The following is a 9250-nucleotide window of genomic DNA, read 5'->3' as shown; positions in this document are numbered from 1 at the left end:
CTATCATTTTTTTAAACTAAACATCTAAAGTGATGAGGACAAATAATGTTTTTCAACTAAGTGCCTCAGCTACTTCTTTAGCTTTCTCCAGATGGTAGTTAATAATCACATCATAGTCTTTTAGATGCTCAATCCATCTCATTTGCCTTAAATTTAATTCCTTCTGAGCGAGAAAATATTTGAAACTCTTATGATCTATATAAATGTAGCATCGCTCACCATATAAGTAATGGCGCCATAACTTTAAAGCGAACACTATAATAGCCAACTCTAAATTATATGTCAGATAATTTCTATTCTCGTGCCTTTAACTGCCTTAATGCATAAGCTACTACTTTACTTTCTTGGATAAAACACATCCCAAACCATTATGGAATACATCATTGTAGATGACATAATATTTGCCTAACTTTGGTTGCATTAATACATGTGCCTCTGTCAGAATCTTTTTAAGTGTACCAAAGCTTTCTTGGCATTTTTCAGTCTAGACAAATGGTACATATTTCCTAAGTGGTTTGGTAAGTGAAGAAGCAATCATTAAGAAATTCTTCACGAATCTCTGATAATAACCTGTAATTCCCAAGAACCTTTGAATTTTAGAAATATTCTTCACAGTTTTCCACTCTACTATAGCTTATATTTTCTTGGAATATACTCTGATTCCTTCTGCTAAAATCACATGATCTAGTAAAGCGACCTCTATCAGCCATAATTCACATTTTGACAACTTAGCATACAACTTCTTATTTTGCAGCACCTGAAATAGAGTACGAAGATGTGCATCATGTTCTTCTTAGAATATACCAAAATATCATCAATGAATACAACTACGAATTGATCCAAATATGATTGAAACACCCGATTCATCAAATCCATAAATGTTGCTGGAGCATTAGCCAATCCAAAAGGCATGACTACGAACTCACAATATCCATATCGAGTTCTGAAAATTATCTTCAAAATATATTACTCTTTAATCTTTAACTAATGATACTTTGATTGAAGACCAATCTTTAAAATATTGATGTACCTTTGAGATAATCAATTCGATCATCGATATTTGGAAAGGGACACTTATTGTTTACTGTCACTTTATTTAGTTGACGATCATCTATATATAACTACATCTATTCATTTTTTTTTCTTTTACTAAAGGTACCAATATACCATATGGAGATACTTTCGGTCTGATAAAATTGCGGCCGAATAACTCATTTACTTATACCTTTAACTCTTTGAATTTTATCAGATCTATCCGATATGGGACCATTAAAATTGGCACTGTTCCCAGAAAATATAAAGTTTAAACTCCACTTCTTGATCAGAAGGTAATATATATAATTTATTAGGGTTACATCTAGAATTTCCCAAACTATCAAAATATTCTCTAATCTAACTTCAACTATTCAACTGTCAATTGCACTTATCTTGATGATCTCAAATTCATCAATTGGAAATTTCATTGGATTTGCATGAAATATCATTCCTTGAATTTTATCAGGAAATTCCTACTTATATGTTTTATTCTAAAGCTAAAACCCATCGATTTCGTTACTATAAATAAATTCTAAGAGAATGCATATTTAAGGCAATTTCTTTTATTAACACAACTTATTCATAAATTTTATTCTACCACTTAAAGTCATTCTTCATATACTTTCTCATTTCTATAATCTTACTCCAATTTCCATAATAGTGAAATCCTTCAAGTCATTCAAATTAACAACTACTCTTTTTCAATATCATTTTAAATCATTTCAAAGAATAACATAATTAATCTTTTACTACACTAAAAACTTAACTTTCTTTAAACTTCAACATACAATTTATTTACATATAGGCATTCCAGTAATTTCAATAATCCTGACATCTGTTTAATTCTCAATCTCTCTTATAAAATTTCCAAACATTCTGATAGTTTCCTCTAATCCAACTACCTAATTAAACATTGGGGTATATCTTCCATAAAATAAAGGAAAATCCTTAACAACCCTAACCTTACTAAGGCAAGATACTAAAATCTCCTTGAATCCAATTGAATTGGTTTTAATCTCGATTTTATTTCTAGTATTATCTATGTTTTTACTCTAATTCTTAACTTTTCAATATCTAACACATACATTTCTATATCATTAGTAAGGAGTAGCATCATTCATAAAACCATACCAGATCATAAATGTTAACATCCTAGTGGCATGTACCTATTTCTGACATAACATAGGCTTGATTTAGGCCGATAATCGGCTAAACCTGTTGCTCTGATACCAATAAATATAACACCTATAGCCCATATATATCTAGTAATACGAGCTACAAATGTCACATCAACTCAACTTATATTTTCTGAAACTTAAATGCTTAAAAATTTTGTTTCATTTAATAATTTCCTTTTTAACTTTAAAAAACTTTTTCATTATAAATGTTTGATCATTGGAAACTAATTTGATTTCAGCCAGTAATTAGGCAGTTTAGTGTTGTTTGATATCCAAATACAACTGCCTAATTCTGCTGCATTTTAAACCATTTAAAATATAACATTTATAATATTTACTCATAAACACGATTAATACTAAAATTAGACAAAACTAAAGAAAATAACCCTAATTACTATTAAAAACCCTTTTAAAATAAATTTATTAAGGCAACCCAACAAATATAATGTACATACCACTAATAAGTCAAAGTTAGGATGTCTTACTGATACTGTCGGTAGGTTTGAATTTGCATAAGATGTTGGCAAGCTCCCTACTTTACGACCTATACTTTATTCGAACCTACGCATGAAAATCATCACGCGCTAAGTAAAACTTAGTGAGGCAAAAATATAATTAAAGTGATATAAAACCATAAATTTAATAAAATATAAGAAACAAATTGTAATTTAAATAAAAATATTAAACTTCAAACTGGTTGGTCAAGTCCTTTTTCCTTCTAAAAATATGAAAAATCATCATCTCATGATTTTATAAAAAACATGTAAGTCAACATCGAGTATCACAAATAACTTTTGTTCTGTTCATTCGAACATATTTCAAAACTTTCTTTTCAAGTCTATGTTCCTTTCTTTCACATGTTGTCATAACTTTCTCATTTACTATTATAACCCAATGTATATGTAAGAGAATATAAGGTACGTGAGTTTAAGGTGCGTATTAGGCACAATACGGTGCCGAATCATAACTGAAACTGAGATATCATGCACTTCAGTGTAATCATAACCTGAATGAGCACAACGGTGCTGAACATTGATACACAAATGTACCAAAGCTGTACTAATAATTGAACATTGACACACAAATATACCAAAGTTGAACTGATAAACACTCACTTAATGGCATGCCAAATGTACCTACGACTCTCAATGTAACATACAATGAGCTTATACTTATCATCATAGAATCATTTATTATTTTGTATCTAATAATTGTGAAATATTTGATCTTATAATTATCTGATAACTGAAAATCATATGATCACTGAAAATCATATGATAACTGAAAACATTTAGAATTCATCATCTTAAATATTATACTTGGGCAGTTCATACCCAAAATCATTCATAAAACTTGATAAAACAAAATATTATAGAAATATTCCGTACTGAAAATTTATAAATCATACTGAAAAATAAAATGAGGTTTACTTATCGCAAGTTGTCCTCAACTATAATAATAATCAAATAAACAAACTGGATTCACTTTAACACTTTATTACTATTATTTTAGATAAAAATATATGCCTCACCAAGCTTTATATTTAGATCCTTTGCCTTCCACTACTTTCAATATACAATTTATCAAAATTCCATATTTTGGCAGTTTGCACTACCTTCAAACAAATATTATTTTGTATTAATTTATATATTAAAAAACTATTTTGTTTGCACTAATGAAAAATAGAATCAAATAAGATTCTAACCATATAAGGTAATCCATCTAGTTCCACTTGTACAATTTATAGTGAATTTTCAAACTTGATTGATAGAACTTGTTTCGACAGAATCTGCTACCCTGTTTTCTGACCTATCACCAATTAAAAATTCATATATTTTTGTGTACACCTCGAAATTGGTCACTGTCTATTTTAAACAAAGTTAGAATGATATACAAATCTAACGGTATAGAGATCACCCTTTAATTAATTCTGTATAATTTATGGTGAATTTCTAAACTCATCGTTCGAATTCTACTTTTTAGACAACTTTCCTTAATTAGCTAGCTTCCTTAGCTTAATTTCATAATTTTGTAAGCTTAATAAATGAACCTTTAAGCTAGAATCATCTCATAACATTAGGAGTCACTTCTTACCATTGTAACTCCATCACTGGCTCATCGCAAGATTTGTGCGGGAACACAAACACGATTTAAATGCACTCACGTTTGCCTCGCTATCGAACCTTCTCCACAATAGTCTTCTCGATTCCATAATTTTTTCCTTCCCTTCAAGCTACTTGAATCACTAGATTTACCTTGAACTGACGACATTATATAATAACATAAAATATTCAAACTATATGTTAGCATCGAACTAACATAATCTAAACTTAAATATAAAATTCGATAGAAATAAATCCGATACTTAAATCGATATAAAACTAAATTGAACTTCCATCGTAGCTTTCAAACTTCTCAAAATACTTATTCGATTCTATAAATATTTATTTTCTCTTTCAACCCTTCAACTTTTGCTAACTACACAATTAAACCACTAATTATGAATTCTTTCAAGAATTCACCTAAAATTTTCTATTAACTTCATAATGATCATTCGCTATTATGATTATTTGACATTAATAACATAAAATTTCTAGCACCTCAATAAAATATTCAAATGAATACTTAAAAATTCAAAAACTTACAAATTCATCTTAAACTTTCTTAAACTTTGTCAATTCAACCTCCAATCTCTATAAAATTGTAATTTGATTCAAACTTAATAATTAAACAAAAATTTCAGTAAGCTTCCAGAATTTCCAAAATTGTCCTAATTTACCCAAATGGTACTTCTACATTGACTAACTTGCAAACAAGTCCCCATTTTCTTAGAACCTTTCGAATTTCAACCCATACTTTTACCAAGTTTGCAATTTGGTTCCAACTAACGTTCCAACTTAATTTTCCAGCATCTCAATACTAAATATTATCATTGAATACTCCAAATCTAACATTTATACAGTAATGTCCCAAAATCTGTAAAACTTGTAAACTAGCCCTTTTCATTTTTCAAAGTTCCAAATTGATCCAAATCAATCTCCATTTCACATAGAATACTTCTAATATCAATCCTAGACCATAAGAAATTTTTCAACATTTGCCCCTAATTGTTTTCATGTGGCCGAAACTATCCAAATACACAGGGCTTGTTTTTCATTCAATTTCAAGCATGAATTCAACTTCCTTAGATTAAATTCATGTTATTCTAACCATAACAACATCAAATTACATCATAATCCCAACATTTCCAAAAACTCTAATTAGGCCAAAGCATATACACATCAAATTAATCATCACACATGCCTTAGAATTAATCTCCAACATTAAAAACACAAATATCTTTCATCAATTCTTTAATCTCCATAAACCCTACGTAAACCCTAACTTTAAATCTCAACATTTAAGCATATTCACCATGAAATATTTATACTAAATGACAGAGAATTTCATGTAGATTAATTCTCTATCTAATAGCTTAATCCAAAAACTAATCATGTATCTTAAAAAATCATAACAAAGTTTTCTTACCTTCAACCATGGAGGTTTCAGCCTTGCGGAAGAGAAAATTTGAAAATTGTAAAATTTTCTTGATTATTCTAGTGTATTTTAATAATACAATTGGCTTAAAGCTAATATAATTGAATTTAAAATTCAATTAATGAATATTTTCAAAAGATACCATTAATGAACCTGGATAATTACCAAATACTATTGAATTTTCCTCAAATAAAATATTCCTTAGTCAAAGATAAATCAACTTGGCTTTGAATCTCTAATTTGGCCATGCAATTTTCAAAAATTGCATTTTAGTCACTAAAATTCCAATGTTTTGGTCAAATATGAAAACTTACACTGTTCTGAGCCAAATTTATCTAATATAAAAATAATATTTCCAGCCATTTTCTAACATCCTTCAAATTTTCATAAAATTTCGGTTCTATTTGATTATCCGATTTCAATATCGAACTTTATCGCTTTATAGCTTTTAACACAAATCTTGTACTGAAAATCTGATTCCCACAAAAATCCTTTTCTAAACCAAAATGTTCATTTTTGAGATAAAATCTATAACTTTTAAAATTTACCGTTTTGGTCCCTAAACTTTTCAAACTTTATACTTTAGCCATTAAACTATAAATTTTTTTATTTTAGTCACTAATCAAAATTTGGAGTATTACATGAATGCCTAGGAAAGAGTACTCTATGTGTTTATATGTATGTTTGGTCGAGTTATACAAGGTTTAGTTGGTGCATTGATCTATGCTCAAAGAAGTCACGGGGTAAGGTTGGACATTGAGTTTTGCTCCGTAATCTCGTGGTTTTGGACCTATGTGAGTCCGTAAATAAAATGGAATTCGTATGGAGTCTGTTTATCCAATGAGTGAGTTGTGTTTCGAACAAAGGCCATTGATCTTTAAATGGGAAAATATGTGTGCATTGTGTATGTATTGCTGAGGAAGGTAATTGTGCATGAGTGTATGTGTTACTGTTGAATTGTATGATTTAATGAAACTTGAATATTATTGAAATTATGTGTGTTTAGTATACGATACATGATCATCCGAGCATGACAAGAGTCCACTTATGTTGAGGTAAAAACAAGTTAGGTGTATGCACATAAGACTTTTTTTCATCTTGACTATAGGCATTGCCTTATAATGACTGTTATTCATTGGGCTTTTCAGCTTGCACTCTTTGTTTAACATTTTCCAGAGGATTAGGATCGAGTTGGAGGCAAGGGGCTAGCACCGGAAGTGATCAATCAAGGAAAAGGCTTAAATGAATCGTATGTGGTTTTGAAAATAAATGATGGCAATGTGGGAGACGTTTCGGGACTTAGACTTTTGTTGTTATGTTGACTTGTAATAGTTGCACTTGTGCTATAGATGATTGATTAGTGTTTGGAGAATTGTCGATGATTTGATTTGTTGTGTTGGAGATTGTTATGTTTGAACTTGGTTAAATGTTGCATGTGAATACTCGAATGTTAATTTGAACCTTAAATGAGTGTTTGTAACATTTAGATAAGTGTAACTAAGTAAATCAAACTTGTTAGTCTGTTAGGTAGCTTGAAATGACCTAAAATGCAAAATTTGAGTATGTGACTTGCGCTCAAGATGAACATTTATGCAATATTTGAGTTTTGATGATAAATTATTGTATGATATGTTGATTCATGTTGTGAACTATGTTACACATGCATCTGGACATATATGAAGTGGTTTGATAGTATTCAAGCATGTTCCTAGCTTATCGTAACTCTTATAAGAATGTTTGGCAACTTGAAAATGCATGTTCTTGAGAATTCTACACTTTTCCAGCAAAAGAATCGATCCCTTAAGGAAAAGGGTCGATCCCTTTTCAAAAAGGATCGATCCCTTTACTTCTGAGCCCGATGAAAAGTGGTAATTTTGCATTCATTAAAGGCCTAAATTGCACTCTAGTCTTAGAATGTTCCCTGAATGTTTGAGTAAGTTTAAAATGGTCAAGAAACTGAATTGTTAATTAATTATAAATGAAAATTCATAATTTGTTGGGACTTGTTTTATCACTATTAAAACATATTTCATTTCATAATGAAAACATTAATTGAAAGTTTAATGATCGTGCGTAAGTTTTGATTATTTATAATTTAGTCCCTAAACTTTCATGTTTAATTGAGTACTTGATTGACATCTGAGGTACATGAAAATTTGTATTCTATCAATTGAGGTTTTGAAATAAGGAATGGTAAACTTAATTTGTCAAATTGATCTTGAATTCCTCGAGTGTTAAAATTACCGTTTTACCCATGAATGGATGGTGCGATATTTGTGTTATGTTACTGTTGATGCATGGTATCAAGTTATCAAATACATATTGCTGCCACATGGCACATGTTGATTTGATTTTAGTTTGTAATCTTCTACATAGTTCACATGACTTAGGATTATGTTTTGTCCAACATGATTGGAACTGAATGTACACTCAGGTACCAGGGTTGGTCTCCTAGACCTGGTATGTGTTGTTACATTTATTGGTATCAGAGCTAGGTTTACAATGATTGATGATGTTATGTGATTGTATGTCAGGGTAGGAAACAAGAACAACATTGTCATACTATTTTGAAATATTTTTACAAATCTTTCCTTGGTAATTGGTGCACTTTTCACCCTGTTTTGTTGATTTGTATAGTGATTAGTATAGTTGTGATGGCACTGCGTCATGCTATTTTGGTGTACTGGGTCTAGCTATATACACTTGGGGCTATTGCTATTGAGATCAAAAGTGTTGCTAATGGACACTCGTCAGTAGCTCTACAACCCAATCCTCATATGGAAGTTTTAACTGAGGCTATTTTGGGCACCTTACGTCAAGTTATTCCTGAAGTGGCACTTCTTTCTGTGCCAATGCCGGTGAGTAAATCTTGGTGGGTAGAGGTTTCCCGTTAGAGCATTTGAGGGCTTTGGAGGCCAAAGAGTTTAGTGGGGTTCGTCAGACTAATTCGACTGCCGTAGAGAAGTGGCTTGAGAGTGTTGTATAGATTTTGCATCAGATGGGTTTTACCGATGCTGAGAGGTTAGGGTGTATCACATCGTTGCTATAGGGTGATGCACATCGTTGGTGGACTACAATTAGTAGGGGTGTTGCTGAGGATATATTGAACTGACCGCATTTTCTAGAGGTGTTATAGCGTAAGTTTTTAGGTGCATAATACACATATACAAGGAAAAAATGTTTCTTGACTTGGTTCAGGGGAACATATCGGTGTTTGAGTATGAGGCTTAGTTTTTTTAATTGAGCAAGTTTGCTAGAGAGATTGTTTCGACAAAGCTTGAGAATTGCAAGAGGTTTAAGGATTATTTGAGGAGAAAGATTCGTGCATATCTGATTACCGAATCTACAGAGGTGTTTGATATTTTGGTAGATTAGGCAAGGGATGTTGAGAGTAAAGTGGGTGGTCCATTTAGGTCTAAGAAGAGATTCGTGGATGTCAGTTCTCAGAGTCGTTCGACAAAGAGAGGTAGAGGACCTAATCAGTATGATTCCTGTCAAAG

The sequence above is a fragment of the Hibiscus syriacus genome, unplaced genomic scaffold (genome assembly GCF_006381635.1).
Source record: "Hibiscus syriacus cultivar Baekdansim isolate YM2019G1 unplaced genomic scaffold, ASM638163v2 tig00111566_pilon, whole genome shotgun sequence".
NCBI classification, from domain to species: Eukaryota; Viridiplantae; Streptophyta; class Magnoliopsida; order Malvales; family Malvaceae; genus Hibiscus; species Hibiscus syriacus.
The sequence above is the reverse complement of the archived record's forward strand: the minus strand, read 5'-3'. Positions refer to the sequence as shown.